Below are 17,351 nucleotides of genomic sequence, written 5' to 3' on the forward strand. Positions count from 1 at the left end.
AGAGGCTGCTGAGTACAAGATCTCAGGCTTCCAGGATTATGGCTCTCTTGTTTCCCAAATCCCCCCTTTGGGAGCCATTTGTTCCCTGAGTAAAATGAAGTTGGAATGGTGTCGATCTGACATAGGGCTGATTTTATATGAAGGTTTTGCTGCATAAGGGAAGGTGAGTACTATGTAAGGTAAAAAGGTAAAGGACCCCTGGACGTTTAAGTCCAGTCCAAGGCGACTATGGGGTTGCAGCGCTCATCCCTCTTTCAGGCCAAGGGAGCTGGTGTTTGTCCACAGACAGCTGTTGCAAGAAAAAACTGCTCCTTTTCCCTTATGGGGCACCCAAGAGGCCATATAAAGTCCTTTTGTAGGTTCCCTATCGGTAAGAGAAAATAACAGAGGCCAACCAGAGAATATTGAGAAGCAAAGCAGCTAGTAAGCCTCATCTTTATTAACTGTGGCAACAGGGCGCTCACTGCCACACACAGGAGGGACCCCGAACAATGGTGCACAAGCCCTTATATAGGCATTTGAAATTGCCCAGCCTGGAGCCCACAACCACCCCCCAATACATCATACATACATCACAGAAGAGGCCGACTACAGCAAAAATCCTGTCTGCTAGCGTACTTCAAAAATGACCACGGATTGCATCACTTGGGCCGTCTGGCGAGTCTTTTGTGATGGTAAATACTCAGTTCCTGAATCCAGGTCACAGGCTCACCCTATTCAGACACAGATACCCCTCAAGACAGGATTTGTGAGCACAGAGACAAGGGGGAGGTTTTCTCATTTCTTTTGTTCTTTCAGAGAAACATTTGAAGTCAATTGGGGAGAGACAAAATGGTTTCAGGACTTTCCTCCCTACTGATTCAGGTATGTGGTGGTTTATAGGTGTATGTATGTGTTTGCCTGGTATATTTATGAACATTTATTTTATATCTTAGACCTTATAATTCCCATAACGCAGCTTTCCAGGTCATGTGGCCAGCAGGACTAAACCGCTTCTGGTGCAACGGGACACCATGACGGAAGCCAGAGCGCATGGAAACACTGTTGACCTTCCCGTCGCAGCGGTACCTATTTATCTACTCGCTTTCAAACTGCTAGGTTGGTGGGTTTTTATGAGGATATTTACAAAAAAAATAATTGTTTAAATAATTTTTATTGGTTTTACACAATAAATCTCACATTTAACACATTTAAATTTTGAACTCAAACAAGATTCTTCCCAATCTTCCTTCCTCCCCTCCATGGTTCTTTGTGTATCTAAGGAACTGCATATTATAGTTAATCCACGCTATAGTCCTCCAAAATGTCCAAAGTCTTTGTAACATTGCAGGAGTTAATACTGAGACCTGCCAAAGAGCTTGAGTGATTACTGTGTTCTTTTAAGTACGTACAGTCTGTATTTGTCCCATTCCCCACTGAATTTTTCATCCTCCTGGTTTCTGATTTTCCCTGCCAGCCTTGCCATCTCTCCATATTCTACTAGTTTCATCTGCCAGTCTGCCTTTGTCAGCATCTCCTCCTCTTTCCATCGCTGGGCAAACAGCATCCTTGCAGCTGTAGTTGCGTACATGAACAGTCTTCTCAATTCCTTTGGTATGTCTGCACCTAAAATTCCCAAGAGAAAGGCTTGTGGTCTTTTGACAAAAGTTATTTTAAACATTTTTTTAAAAATTCATTATATATCATTTCCCATAAGTCTTTATCTTTTTATAATTCCACCACATGTGGTAAAAGGTGCTCTCCTTTTTCTTAAATTTCCAATTCAAAACTGAATGGTGGTTTGTGGGGTGGTCTTGGGGTGCAGTGTCCTGTTTCACTGGAAACAACTTCCCCCCAAAAAACATTATAAAAATTCCAGTAACAGCGCACACGGCTACTAACAGTTGCCCTTTGGCTGTCCATAAGAAGTTTATACCTTAACATAAGAAGTTTATACCTTGTAGTTTATACAATGCAAACACCTTTGGATTTATACCATAAAGTTGGCTAACTGAAAGGACAAGCAGATTGGTCAGGGCTGAAGCAGCTTCCTTGTGAGGAAAATTTGCCACATGCAAAAGGTATTCTCGGGTGGAATTCAGTCACAGCTAGAGAAGCCTCAGTCAGATCTGTAACAGCAGCCAAGAGCAGAAAGATGCTACTTTTAAGGATGGCCCCCAAGAGAACCTCGTGTCATAGAGAAATTACAAAATGGAATAGAAACACCCTTTTCCTCCTCTGCATTTCGGATTTGATGTTTTCATGCATTGCTATATCGTTGTAACATTTTGAAGAGAGGGTCCCAGGGGGTGGGGGGGGCAGAAAGAGCAGGTGGAGTGGGGAGACATGCTTCATAGACATTGGATACAAATGTATGTATTCCACTTCTGGGGGGGGGCATCTGTATAGTAGCATCATTTGCTTTGTGTCTGTATTTCAGCCATAAATATCCTATGTTCTTCTCTGTTAGTGAAGCCACATTTGAAACAGCACAGGAGCAGCCAAGGGGATTTTCCTAGGAAGCCTTTTATTCCCCCTCCTGTGACATTGTTAGAAGTTTGTGGGTGCCCAAGCCCCGTAAAATACATTGGAATTGGATTTAGACTTGGCTTGCCAACCCCGGGTGCCAGACCCGTGTGGACGCTCCTCACAGCTCCTTCAACCCAGCAAGGAAGACGCCTGGATCCAGAATTGGCCCCCACAGTCACTGAGGGCCCCATGGTTGAAACCGGGTTTAGGGAAGACAGTCTTACTCGGCTACGAGGGACGCCAGAGAAGAAGGGTTGCCATGTGTCCTCTTTTCCCAGGACACGTCCTCTTTTTCAGGGGTAAAATTTCTGTCCAGGTGGATTTCTTGGTCAAAATGTCTCTGGCCAGACGTTCTGGAGGAGACATAACTGGGGGTGGAAGACTTGCGTTCCTCTTCTCTTCTCCTGCACCCCCCCCCCCAGCAAAACATCTCACAGCTTCTCTAGCCTACCTATAGTAGGAGTCTTGAAAGTGAGAGTCATCATCGCGTCCTCCTCGTTTTTGCTCCTCACAATCTGCCCACCCTCCCAGAGAAGGGCAACCAAGGAGATGAAGACTCCGTCCTCTTCCTTCTGTGACGGCAGGTTGCTCTTGCTCCTTGTCCGCCTTCCAAAATGAAGAACAGAATCCTAAAGTTGGAAGGGACCCCAAAGTCCATCTAGGCCAGGGGAGGCAACCTAAGGCCCGGGGGCCGGATGTGGCCCAATCGCCTTCTATCTAAGGTCAAGAGAATCCTTTCTTTCTTTTTTTCTAAAAGAATTTAACTTTCATGGTTTGACATTATAAGAAACTTTACAGGAGGATAAAAGATTAACTTTGGGAGCTGAAGTTTCACCCCCCCGGACCTGGGAGCGTCCAAGGAGAGAGCCTGTTGATGAAGTATTGAAGAGTTTGACAGCTGTCAAGTTAGCTGTCAGAAGGAAAAGAGAACTTTGTTTCTGTTGCTTCTGCTGGTTATATTTGTTACAATTTGTTGAAAATAAGGAAGGGCTGATACAAAGTAACTTGATTTTTGGATTTGAGCTGAAAGGTACATTAAGGAACCAAAATCCCCCTAGAGGGGGTTTAGGGACATTACAAGAATGGCTGGAGGAGGGAAAATCCAGGCTGAATTGGAAAGAACATTTGTTCTCTTGGGAAAGTTACAAGGCCAAATCGATGTTTTGGCTATAAATGTCACAACTCTGGACTTAACAGTAAATAACATTGTGGAATCTGATAAGGATTTGAAGCAGGAAGCCTATTCAATTGGACAAATAGAGAAACTTGAGAGCCATGAGAATATGGAGAAGGAGACATATGTTGCCCCTGAAGAAAAGGAAGGAGGAGCTGCAATTTTGCAGATGTTAAAGGAGAGCTGCAATTTGTGGCCTGACATGATGACAACAAAGGAAAATAAAAACCTGATGTGGAAAGTCTGGCCTGAATTGGAGAGCGGAAAACTGAGAGATCTCCTTATGTGGAGATCTGAAGACCGAAGGATTATAAATTTGACTAAGGTGGAAGTTGGAGCTTTGGGGACATTTGGACTTGAAAGGAGTATGAAACGAGATTTGGAGTACCCCATAGGCTTTACTTTTAAGTATGGAGGTCTGGCTGGAAGAAACATGGATCCTGTTGGGCCGGAGCCTCTCCGAGATTTGGGGTTTAACATTAAGGACTATCAAAAAGACCGGCAGAGAGGAACTGAAAGAGATTTAAGAGCCTCGGATGTGAGATCTCCAGGCTAAACAGTATATTGAGACTGATGGACACTTGTTGGGGACTGAAACCGGGAAAGGGGTGGGTGGAGTCTGGGAATCCAAAGGGTATATATAAGAGAAATCAAAGGCTCCCTAGAGAAGATTGTATCCTTTGTATCCCCAAAAGCTAATGTCAGACCCGTAGATGCTTCACCGGAGGATAGGGCCGAACCAACACTCAGAGCACCTGTCCTACTGCGCTCACCTTCGCAGACTGACTCCAAATTTGAAAATGAGCAAACTATGGAAGAACTACACACCATATCTTCCTATAATCTCTCACTGCAAGCCACTAGACTCTGTTTAATTATCCTCCCCTTCAAAGGTCAGGTTGTTAACTGGTCGTCCACACATGTCGCAAGAAGGCATCTAGCTGAACTTTTCGGTGTAAATCCTCTTTCCATCGATCTGAAATCCACTGTCCACATTTACAGCAAGCCACACATGCAGAGGATACTGCTCACCTTCGAATCTAAAAAGTTTCCAACCTATATGATGTCCCTACGAAGCTACCTGACTAACTATGGAATTTTTATCACAAGAGTCTTTATCAACACTAAGATTTGCCCTCTTCTACCCTACTCTCCAGCTAAAAGGAAAGCAATTAAAAATGAGGGCACCCCACCTACTACGAGCTCTACATCTCCACCCTCAGACTTAATTAGTTGGACAGAGACCCCCACTCCCCTCCTATCAAAGGCTACTCATCTAGAGAATTCGATGGAGCAGGAGTTACTTATTTCCTTCTCCCATCTGCCAAAAGCCGAACAAACAGAGATAATGGACAGACTAGATGAGTTACTACTCTATCTTCGCAACTCTGAAGTCCTAGCGCCCACAAATGAGGCAAATACTCCACCTAACTTGGAGCGAAAAACGGGATATGAAACTCCTCAGGTCACGTCAGAGCACACACCCCTACTCTGCCCAACTGAAATCCACGCTGAAATCTCTGTGGCGCCCCTAATCACATTACCGGAGACTTTACCATCCAATGGATGCATCTTCCACGACTCCGGGAAAGTCCTTGATGCTATTGAAGAGACAAAATGACTCCCACCTCTATTACTATCCTGGAATGTTGCTGGATGGCAATCGAAAACAATGGACAAAGACGTTCTAACCTACGTATCACAGTTCAAGATCATCCTGCTCCAAGAAACCTGGATGCAAAATCCTTTTGATCTACACAATTATTTTGCTTTCCACTCCTGTGCCTCAATCGGCACAAAAGGCGGAAGACCGGCGGGTGGTCTGAGCACCTTCGTATCGACAGACCTAGGAACCCACCCTACCCAATTGAAAATCGATAAAAAATGGATTTTGGCTGTCAAAATATTCTCTACCCACTTTAAGATCATATGCATCAATGTTTATATCCACCCACTTATGAAACAAACTGATCTTAAAAACATCTGGAATGAACTGGAAGACTGCATTCTCCTTGTCTCAAATAAGTTTCCCTCTGCCTCCTTAATTATTGGTGGGGACTTTAATGCAAGGTTAGGCCATTCAGACGAACAGCTAATCAACGAAAGTGGAATGGGTCCCCTAAATGCTAATGATGAACATTGGCCCCTATTTAGACGTCATTCACGTGACCCAGTCACCAACTTTGCTGGTACATGTCTTTTTCTAATGGCACTTAGATTAAACCTTGTTATTTTAAACGGCCTCTCCTCGGGAGACTGCCCTGGCCAATTTACTTATTGGTCAGGCTTAAGACATTCTGTTATTGTCTACATTCTTGTCTCCCAAGAACTCTTTGATGAACATATTGAATTTACTGTAGATATAAGAACCGAAAGTGACCATTTACCCCTAAATCTTAAAAGGACTGAATTTTGGGAACCCTCTAGATGTGGGCTCGCCCCACAGACATCTGTTCCTAATGTTTTACAACAAATAGGCAGATCCAGAATTAAATGGTCCCCTTATGTTAATAACAACTTTAGCATTTGGACACAATCAATGGAAGGTCAACTCCTCTGGGCTGATCTGACCTCCAACGATATTGAAGAGACCTCCCCAATTGACCATTATAATACACTAATCCGAAAACTCCAACCGTTATTGTCAAGACTCAGGAGATCTAGCCACAATGAATTCCCTACCAACAAGAAATGGTTTGACCGCGAATGCACCCAGGCAAAACTTATTCTCAGGGAATGCTTTAAGGTCTTCCAGCAAAATCCTAACCCTACTACTAAATTAGAGTTACAACTTAAAAAAAAGAACTACAAAGAGTTACTAAAAACCAAAAAAAGAACCGCAGACTCTCTCATCTGGCAGGCCCTCATAAAAGCATCAATAGAAAAAGACAATACCAGCTTCTGGAAAATTATCTCCAGTCAAACCAAAGCTCCTAACGAGGGCACAATAATCCCTGCAAATTTATGGGAAGAGCACTATAAAGTGCTGTTTAGGGAACATCGACCTCCTGCGCTACTTAACATCCCTTTAGATAATGATACCCCATGGCCCCCAACATCTGAAACTGAAATCACTTCGTTAATTCTGCAAATGAAATCTGGCAAAGCCCCAGGAAGTGATTTCATTGTTGCTGAACTTCTGAAAGCGCAAATAAACTGGTGGGCCCTGGTTCTTGCAAATCTATTCTCATATATAGATAAGACAACCGAAATCCCTAAAGATTGGGGACTGGCTATAATTGTTCCTATATTTAAAAAGGGCAACCCCTCTGATCCATCTAATTATAGACCAATTAGTCTTCTGAATGTGATCTGCAAACTTTATGCAAAACACCTATGCCTAAAATTGTGTGAATGGTTAGACCATAATGATTTGCTAGAAATTGAACAAGCAGGATTTACATCTGGACGTTCCACCATTGATCACTGCTTAGTGTTAGATTATTTTGTCTATAAGTATGTGAAACATTGGAAAAAGTCATTGTATGCGGCCTTTGTGGACCTAAAGGCAGCATTTGATTCTGTATCCAGGGGTAGGCTCTGGGCCAAATTGGCCAATATGGGTATTAACAGAAGGTTATTACTTCTGATGATTAAGCTTCATGAGAACAATACCCTCCAGATAAGAGTCGCACAGGACGGCAGACTCTCTAGAGAAATCCCAGTCCAAAGAGGAGTCAGACAAGGATGTCTATTAGCCCCATTTTTATTTAACATCTATGTTAACTCCCTGGTCACATGTTGCCATGAAATCGAAACCCATCCCCCCGTGTTCTCTAACGGCAGAAAAGTACCAGTTTTAATGTATGCGGATGACGCTGTTCTTCTCTCTCAAACCAAAGTGGGTCTGAAATGTGCCCTAGGAAAGTTTAGTGACCAATGTAACACTGAGCTGTTAACAATTAACTTTGCCAAAACCAAAACTGTACATTTTAACCGCTCCTTCAGGAAAGATAATTGGAGCGTAAAGGGAAACGCCATTGAACAGACTAAGATCTTCCAATACCTAGGCATTACTTTCTCTTATAATGCCAAATTGTCAACACACCTGACCACATCAGCTATATCAGCAGGAAGAAGTGCAAATGCCATCCTTAGATTATTCAGAAGGAAAGGAGCTGGCTTCCTCCCGATGGCCCTTAAAGTTTTCCAGGCAAAATCGTTAGCCCAACTCCTGTATGGCTCTCAAATTAGCCCTTCTACCAACCTTAAGACCCTTGAAACAGTACAATCAAAAATCTTAAGATCATTATTTGCTACCCCAAAGTGTACACCTAATGCGGTCTTAAGGCAAGAGGCAGGACTGCCCAGAGTGGAATTAAAAGTCTGGGAGCAAGCAATATCCCTCTGGCTGAAAATCCATTACAATCCTAAGGGACTGTTACCTTACTTCCTGGCCGCAGTTCCCTATCCTCCTTGGCTTATGCAAATAACTAACAAGATCAAACAAATTGGCCTAAACCCTGAAAATCTTCTTACTGGAACTCTGAACAAGGCAAAAGTAATTATCACTCAGAGACTCTACGATGTCGAATTACAACAAGAAGACGCCCTACTCCCGGAGACGTATAGATCTTTAAAAGCTTGGTCTAATTTTTCAGCTGCCCCTTACTTAACTAACATCACTAACGAAGCTTATAGATGGGCTTTCTCCAGAGCCCGCTTTGAGACAATGCCCTCAGCAGTGCTGTACGGCAAATTTACGCGGGTACCAATGCATGCGCGTCTCTGCCCCTGTATGTCTAATAAGGTAGAATCTGTCACTCACATCCTTCTATTTTGCGAATTCTATAGTGAAGAACGAGTTCAACTTATTTTGCCGCTTTTATCAAAATTTATACCCCTTCAACATTATTTGGAATCCTTCCCCGAAATTCTACGAAAATACCTTCTGGAAGATTCCTCAAGCTCAATATCATATAAGGTGGCCAAATTTTGCACTTTAGCAATCAGGAAGCGTAAATCTCTTTTGTTGAATGGCACACTGCGAAGTTCCCTTGTGTAATAATTTTCTTTTTTTCTTCTTCTTGATGCTGTTGTTGATTTCCTTTTGTTTGATCTTGTGGTGTTCTGTGTCACTGGCTTTTGCCGCAATAAAACTTGACTTGAAGGGTATATAATTATAACTTGCTTTGTTTTTATTTTGTTCTGCTATCTGTATGGAAATTGGGAAAGTCATGGAAGGGAAATTTTTGTCGACTTTAGGAAAAATGTTTAAGAATGAGTAATGATGTATAAGTATTGAAGTTTAAGTTTGGATAAGTTAAAATTGGCTTTCAAAATGGTTTAAATTAAATGAAAATAAGGTTTGCAAAAATAAATTGAGGAAATGGAAGAAGAGGAAAAGTAAAATAACAACATGCTAAAATAAATTATTAAATTAAAGTTGAGAAATAAGTAATAAGGATTTGCTGAGTTAATAATTTAAATTGGAATACAAGAAGGGGAGGTGTGAGGAGGTCTGAGAAACAAGTTAAATGAAAATAAGTAACTGAAATTTTATGTGTTTTTAATTGTTTTTTAAGTTTTGGATTTTTGGATTTTTGTTATTTTTTGTCTATTTTTGTTTTTGTGTGGTTTTTGAAAATGCCAATAAATATTCATTAAAAAACAAAAAACAAAATGAAGAACAGAATCCTAAAGTTGGAAGGGACCCCAAAGTCCATCTAGGCCAGGGGAGGCAACCTAGGGTCCGGGGGCCGGATGTGGCCCAATTGCCTTCTCAATCTGGCCCCCGGACGGTCCGGGAATCAGCGTGTTTTTACATGAGTAGAATGTGTCCTGTTACTTAAAATGCATCTCTGGGTTATTTGTGGGGCATAGGAATTCGTTCATCCCCCCAAAAAATATAGTCCGGCCCCCCACAAGGTCTGAGGGACGGTGGACCGGCCCCCGGCTGGAAAAGCTTGCTGACCCTGGATCTAGGGCTGTTTCTAAATGTCCCAACGCTGCCTGGCACTGGTCCCTCCAAATGCTCTTGTCTGGCTGGTCTTTCTTCACCCAGTCATGTCAAGGAGCAGCATGGGGGCTAAAAGGAGGAAGAAATGGAGGACAATATCCCACTCCCCCCAGAAAAGCTCTTCTTTCTCTTTTTGTGGAGGGTCTAGGCCCCTCTTGAAGGACCTTTGCCTTGCTCCAAGCATGTTGTATATTTCCACCCCTTGGGACGGGACCGAAATATTTGACTTGCCTCGTTTTGAAGCTTTGACCATTAGGCCTGCACACCACCACCTTTTACAGTGGTACCTCGGGTTAAGTACTTAATTCGCTCTGGAGGTCCATTTGTAAGCTGAAACTGTTCTGGGGCCTCCCGAAACGGTTCATGTGCCGCCGGAACATGATTTCTGTTCTCATCCTGAAGCAAAGTTCTTAACCCGAGGTACTATTTCTGGATTAGTGGAGTCTGTAACCTGAAGCGTCTGTAACCCGAGGTACCACTGTACATACTTTACATTTACCACTGTACATTTTACCACTTTACCATACTTTACCACTGTACATACTTTACATTTGCTCCACCCCCAACATTGCTTGTGGCAGTTCTGCCCTCGCCTTAATCTCCTCCATTTTGAAAGGAAACCTCTCTTTTTCATGGGCCATCTTGGCCTCCCTGTCTCTTTCTTCTTGGGCTCCTCTCTCTCTCTCTCTCTCTCTCTCTCTCTCTCTCTCTCTCTCTCTCTCTCAGCCTGTATCTCTGCTAGATGAAGGGCAGCTGCCATTCTGGCCTCTTCTCTCTCTTTCTCTGCTTCAACCTTAGACAATTCCAATCTTAGCCTCATCATCTCTAATTCAATATATTAGGATTCTCCTCAGACGCAGCAGCTGGGTCATCCTGAGCCTCTTTGGCTTGGCGCTTGCTGGTCATTTTCTGACAGGAATTTTTTCTCTCTTTAATCAAAGAACTTCACTCCTTTCTTAAACTGCTTGTTCTGTGTCTCTGGGTTTGTTTCTGTGTGGGATTTTACTTCGTATCACGGCTCTTTCCCCCCCGGCACCCTTGGGCCCGCCCTTCAGGCTTGTCGTTTCCTCCCTGGGTTCCTTTTTCTGGAAGGGACTGAGTATTACTGCTCCCCCTGAGTCTCCTTGGATTTCCTCTCCCAAGGTAGAGACTTCCGTTACTGTTTTCAACCTAAATGAGCAGGAACCTCTTGAAAACATGGCTCTAAACGGATGAGCTGTTTGAGCTCATCTAACTTTCCTCCCGTCTGTCCAGAGCTTGGTCAATTCGGCTGCCCAGTTGGGCCTAAGTCTCTCCTGGTTTCCTTTTAATTTCACCAAAGGCTTTTTGGCTTTGTTCTGCAGTCAGTCCAAAGCGCACTTTCACTCTCTCCTTAAATGTGAGGGAATCAGAGGTTTCATCCTCTCTGAGATCTGAGTATATTTCACTCAAAATTCCACGTATCTGTGAGCGTAAGGGCAGCACCCAGTTTTCCTCATGAATGTTTAAGTCTGCCAGTCCGCTCAAAACTAAATGGGATCTGTGTGGGTTTTAACTTCATATCCCACCTCTGCCCCCAATTAATATGCGAAGACGCAGGGGCTCTTTCCCCCTCCCCGGCACCCTTGGGCCCGTCTTCTCTCTCTTAAATATAGTGCGCCCACCTCACAGAACACAATTCCCACAAATGCCCTCCAACTACCTCAGATTATCTTGTGGGGGACTTGCATGAGGTAAAACTTACTAATTGGGAGTCGCAGGCAAGAATTGTTCAAATAAACATTAACGATTTTATTTAACAAGGAGGTTTTTGACACGAGTGGATAAAACTTAGGATACCTCAGTTTACAATGTTATTTCCCTTCAAGGTTTTCTCAGTTGTTTCACACTTAAGACTTTGGCTCTTAACAAGGTGGCACTTTCTGCCAGTTACCCTACTCCCGAGGGACTCCAAGCCAAAGACCCAAGGGATCTCTGGTTTGGGAGTCTTCTCTTTCTAGAAGGATCTCTCCCCTCCTGACTGGGATGAGAGCTCAGCAGCCGGTCTCTTTCCAGCTCCTCCTTCTCCTGGCTCAGCCTCCCAGTTCCTTCCTGGCCTGATTTACTCTCCCAGGACACCACACACTGTCCTTCCCACTAAGCTCAGAGACTCCTTTCTCTAGCTGGGGATCTTTTCCTCAGAGTGGATGTTTCCACCCAGAACCAGCTCCTCTCACTCCCCATCTTCCCCACCTCCCTCCAAAGCTCTTAGCCATGGGGTCAAATGGGCCCAGGTCTCCCTCCTCCAGCTCCAGGGCTCTTAGTCTGTCCGTTAAACCACATGGGGTGTCTTTGGGTGTAATAATAATAATAATTTATTATTTATACCCCCGCCCATCTGACTGGGCCTCCCCAGCTACTCTGGGTGGCTTCCCAAAAAATATTAAAATACTGTAATACATCAAATATTTAAAGCTTCCCTAAACAGGGCTGCCTTCAGATGTCTTCTAAAAGTTTGGTAGTTATTTTTCTCTTTGACATCTGGTGGGAGGCCATTCCACAGGGCGGGTGCCACTACCGAGAAGGCCCTTTGCTTGGTTGCCTGTAACTTGGCTTCTCGCAGGGAGGGAACTGCCAGAAGGCCCTCGGCGCTGGACCTCAGCATCCGGGTAGAATGATGGGGGTGGAGACGCTCCTTCAGATATACTGGACCGAGGCCATTAAGAGCTTTAAAGGTCAGCACCAACACTCTGAATTGTGCTCGGAAACGTACTGGGAGCCAATGTAGGTCTTTCCAGACTGGTGTTATATGGTCTCGGTGGCCGCTCCCAGTCACCAGTCTGGCTGCCACATTCTGGATTAGTTGTAGTTTCCGGGTCACCTTCAAAGGTAGCCCCACATAGAGCACATTGCAGTAGTCCAAGCGGGAGATAACCAGAGCATGCACCACTCTGGCGAGGCAGTCTGCAGGCAGATAGGGTCTCATCCTGCGTACCAGATGGAGCTGGTAAACAGCTGCCCTGGACACAGATTTCACCTGTGCCTCCATGGACAGCTGTGAGTCCAAAATGACTCCCAGGCTGTGCACCCAGTCCTTCAGGGGCACAGTTGCCCCATTCAGGACCAGGGAATCCTCCACACCTGCCCGTCTCCTGTCCCCCCAAAACAGTGCTTCTGTCTTGTCAGGATTCAGTCTCAATTTGTTAGCCGCCATCCATCCTCCAACCGCCTCCAGACACTCACACAGGACCTTCACCGCCTTCACTGGTTCTGATTTGAAAGAGAGGTAGAGCTGGGTATCATCCGCATACTGATGAACACCCAGCCCAAACCTCCTGATGATCTCTCCCAGCGGCTGCATGTAAATGTTGAAAAGCCTGGGGGAGAGGACAGAACCCTGAGGCACTCCACAAGTGAGAGCCCAGGGGTCTGAACACTCATCCCCCACCACCACTTTCTGAACACGGCCCAGGAGGAAGGAGCGGAAATACCGTATAACAGTGCCCCCAGCTCCCAGCCCCTCTAGACGGTCCAGAAGGATGTTATGGTCGATGGTGTCAAAAGCTGCTGAGAGATCCAGCAGAACTAGGACACAGCTCTCACCTTTGTCCCTAGCCCGCCGAAGATCATCAACCAGTGTGACCAAGGCAGTTTCAGTCCCATGATGAGGCCTGAATTCCGACTGGAAGGGATCCAAATGGTCCGCTTCTTCCAGGTGTGCCTGGAGTTGTTCGGCAACCACTCGCTCAATCACCTTGCCCACGAATGGAAGATTTGAGACTGAGCGATAGTTGGCCATAGTGGCCGCGTCTAAAGATGGTTTTTTAAGAAGCGGTTTAATAACTTAGTGTCAGATCACCAACATCCATAGAGGTAAACACCAGGTCCAAGGCATGTCCGCGGCTATGGGTTGGGCCAGACTTATTCAGGGACAGCCCCATGGAGGCCATGCTTTCCACGAAGTCCCGAGCGGCCCCTTGTAAGGTCATGTCGGCATGGATGCTAAAATCTCCTAGGACAACCAAGCTAGGTGTCTCCAGGAGAACATCCGCCACAACCTGAAGTGGCTCAGGCAGGGAATCCTTGATGCAGCGTAGGATATTCTCCTAGATGCAGTGTAGGATATTCTCCTAGGTGCCCCAACCATCCACTTCCCCTGAGCTTCTTGCAGCCAGATGGCAACAAACAGGCGTGTGTGTCCTGTTTGTTGGCAAGTAAAGCAACACCCTCCCTGGTCGGATGGAGGGACTCGCCTCTTGAATGGTGGAAAGGACCATCCAGCCACGTAGCTGGTCAGGGGCCCAGGCCCTTCCTGAATCTTCTTCTGAGGGTCTCAGGATGGGTGATGAATTTCGGGGAATTGGATTGGCAAGCAGTGCCCCTCTGCATTTGTCCCTGCCCTGCCCCAGCGCATCATGGCACTCGGAAGCCACTCCTGAGAGGACCTGTTCTCCTCCCCAGCCTCCCTTTGATTCCATGGGCCTTTCAGAGTGGGACCTCCCTTTTCCCCACTGTCTCTCTAGGACACCTGGCTCACAACAAGGTCAGCTTGTCTTCCCAATGTTCCTGTAAGTGAGGAGAAAATTCTTGCCATTCCTGTTTGCCACTGAGCAGTGCTTTGGAGTCACAAGACTCTCTCTACATTCCACACATTCCATACTGTTGGAAGTCTCACGGGAGACGGATTCCTGTTCCTTTGTTCCTTTGTTGTTCAGTTGCTCTCTGCTCTCACAGAGAGAGGATGTATTTTTCTGTCTGTGTAGCTAGATAATAAAACTCCTAGCAATGTAGCCAAAACCTCTCGTCTCTTCCCTGTACTGGAAACTCTGCTGAATGGGGAATGTGCCTGGAGCCTTATCGGATGCTCAGGTCGTCAATCACGTGGAGGCGATTCCGGAAGATCGAGCTTTATCAGCTCGGTCAAACGGAGATCCCCAGAGGAACTACCAGGGAAGAAGTTCCATTGAACCCAGTGCAATGAGTTCTGGGCAGACCAGCAGAATTCTCCAGTTCTAGGATTCCACGACACCCCAGATCACTCTCTGTATCTGGGAAGGGACTGCAGCAGAGCTGTACAGTCACTGAGGGGGGAAGAGGAGACAAGAAGAGCAAGCTTTCTCTTGGCTAAAAACCAAGCAGGAAAGGCCCAGAGGGGGAGAGGCTCTGCAACGACATCCCCCTGGCGGGCCTTTTCCTCGCCAGGCCCTCCGGGCACCAGATAGGCTTTCATTTTGATGCCAAGGGCGCCCTGAAAGGACTTAGACCAGTCATGGCGTGAAGGAGGTATTGCAGGAATAAATCATAATTTGGGTCAGCGCTCCTCCTCCTCCTGTGCATTTGGCCAGAGCCATGGCTGCTTTCCTGAGGACCTTCCTCTGCTTCTGCCCCCGTGAAGGGGCCCTGAGGCTGTGGGGGCTGCAGACAGGCCAGCCCTTCAAGAGCAAAAGGGGGCCATCTTGGAGGGGGATAGGCATAATATTTAACCTTTCTGAGAGCGTCCGAGATCCCCCGATTCTCCTCCATGACTTCCTTATGGAGGGCTCTCTGGTCAGGATCCAGCAATGCCCATTCCACACCTGTGAAATGGAAGGCTACATCTTCAAAGCACACTGGACCCTAAAAGAAAACGGTGAACTGTTACACTTTGTTGTTTTCTGCCTCTTCATTGATGTTCTGTATTAATTGGATTCTTTTTCTGCACATTTTATGGATGCATATTTTGATGTTTTAATGGAATTATTCGTTGTGTATTTTAATGAGGGGCATTAAGAAGCTGGTGTTCTTCAAATCATTCCTCAAATCCTGTGCACAAACATTCCTGTTTGCCACATGGAAGGATCCCTTCTTCTGTCCCTCTGTGCTGTTCTTGCCGGGTGGGGAGTGTTGGGATCCCAGAATGCTGTGTGAGATACTAAGTCTGCAGGCTTGAGTCTGCTAGCTGATGCAACTGGCTGATGCAATCGGCCTGCAATACTTTCTATGCAAGTGCAGGGTCAGAATGCTGTCAGTTGATTGGCTGTCCTTGGTTTAAAAGGGAAACCTGTCCAGAAGTAAGGGGGTGGTGCAGAGGAGTGTGGTCAGAGAGAGAGAGTCTTCCAGGTACTCGGTTTGACTGTATGAACTGCTCCTGTATTATAGCCTGTAGATATTTGTATATAGAGAGCTCACAATAAATATACTGCACTGAAGAACCTGGAACTTTAGCATTTCTGCTAAAGCGCGGCAAAGATTTCGCGACAGGGAGGACCCTCCTGAAGCTCTATAGACATCTCCAAGGTGCGCAGGGGAATGAGAGGGGGAAAGCCCCATTGTGGGACTGATGGGGTGAATCCTGGCCACTCTTTGGTATGGGGTGTGAACTGCTTAGAAAGAAGCCTATTTGAGCCTTCAACCCTCCTTCCTTGGCGGTTCCTCCCACCATTCCTCTGTGTCCCCCAGTCCATGGCATCCTGTGCGCCTTCAACCAAGTAGGAGTTGCCACCTAAATGTGGACGTTTGTACCCATTTGACATACAAATGTGGACGTTTGTACCCATTTCTCTGGGCTCTGGGTCCCCTGTGAATTCTCCAACAAGATGAAAAGAATTCACAGATTAGTTTCAAAATCCACAAAATGTGACGAAACAGAGAAAAAACTCCATCCTCCTTACCCAGAGGCCTCTCTCTGGAGTCCAAGGGAGTCCAAGAGAAATGTTCCCTGGGCCAGCATGGATGAGTCCGAATCACAGCCCAGACTCGGAGTTCAAGCACTATATTCCCATATTCTGAAGACAGACTTCTGTCTCTGTTCTGAGGGCAACTCTCTCCCCCTTCAGAAGCATGGCTGCCTCCAACTGGGGGACCTGGAGCCACCGCTAGCCCTCTGCTCCTCCCTGAATGGGTCTCATCCTCTTCTCAAGCCATCTCTTCCTCCTGTGGCAGGGAGTTCCATGGGCCTAACTGTGCACTGGGAGATGGAAGGACTTTGTTTAGCACAGAGGCCAAGTTTTTATTTCTGCCTCCAGATGTTTCCATCTGGCTGCCACCTGGGCTGATTCTTCAGTCCCATCAGGGTTCCTTTGCAGGCCCTTTTCTTCCTGACTCAGTGACCCCTCCCCAAAGGAGCAAGACAAGAGTTGCAGACCTCCTGTTACTTGCAGCTTCCCTGGCTTTGCAGAGAGGAAGGGGGGCAGAACCTCTTAGCCCTGGCTTGGGGATCCCCTTGCAGGAGCTGAGCAGAGTCCCCATGGATCCGTCTCCTGCAGCCCTGGGACACCTCGCCCCACTTCTCCCCACTGCACCCTAGGGCAGAAAAGAGAGGAAACTCACCAGATGCCAGAAGGGAAACTGAGGCAGCTCCTGCAGAGGAAACGAAAGCCCCCTCACCCTCTGGCAAGGCAGGAGAGCTCAGTGGGTAGAGCATGAGTCTCTTTGGATCTCAGACCCCTGGGTTCAAGCCCCAGGCTGGGCAGAAGATTCCTGCCTGGCTGGGGATGTGCTAGATGACTTTGGGGGTCCCTCATCATGACTCCCTGGCCCTCATGGCTGTTCTTCTGAGCCCTTGCAAAGCGGAGCTGGCCCTGCTCCCTTCTCTCTCTCTCTCTCAGGAGCCAGGGCCCCAGAGGGGTCTTCTTTGGGGGACCCTCCCCTGCAGCCCTGGGACCCCCCATTTCCCCAAGGCCACTCACCGGATCCCAGAAGGAGCAGAGAGACAAAAGCCCTGATGGGGGCGGAGCTTGTGCTCTGGGGAGCCTCCTCCCTTTATTCCTCTCT

General features: G+C 46.4%; 1 long non-coding RNA gene across 1 annotated transcript; it reads right to left on the reverse strand.

Annotated features, from left to right (window-relative positions):
• Nucleotides 1-1,384: 1,384 nt before the first annotated feature.
• On the reverse strand, nucleotides 1,385-16,976 carry LOC309346237. The gene is made up of 2 exons (XR_014158509.1): nucleotides 16,908-16,976; nucleotides 1,385-1,605 (listed from the first exon to the last, which is right to left on the reverse strand). It is a non-coding gene; the product is annotated as an uncharacterized lncRNA (long non-coding RNA).
• Nucleotides 16,977-17,351: the final 375 nt, after the last annotated feature.

This window comes from Podarcis erhardii, assembly GCF_964252035.2.
Source record: "Podarcis erhardii genome assembly, chromosome: 7".
In the NCBI taxonomy this organism is placed as follows: Eukaryota; Metazoa; Chordata; class Lepidosauria; order Squamata; family Lacertidae; genus Podarcis; species Podarcis erhardii.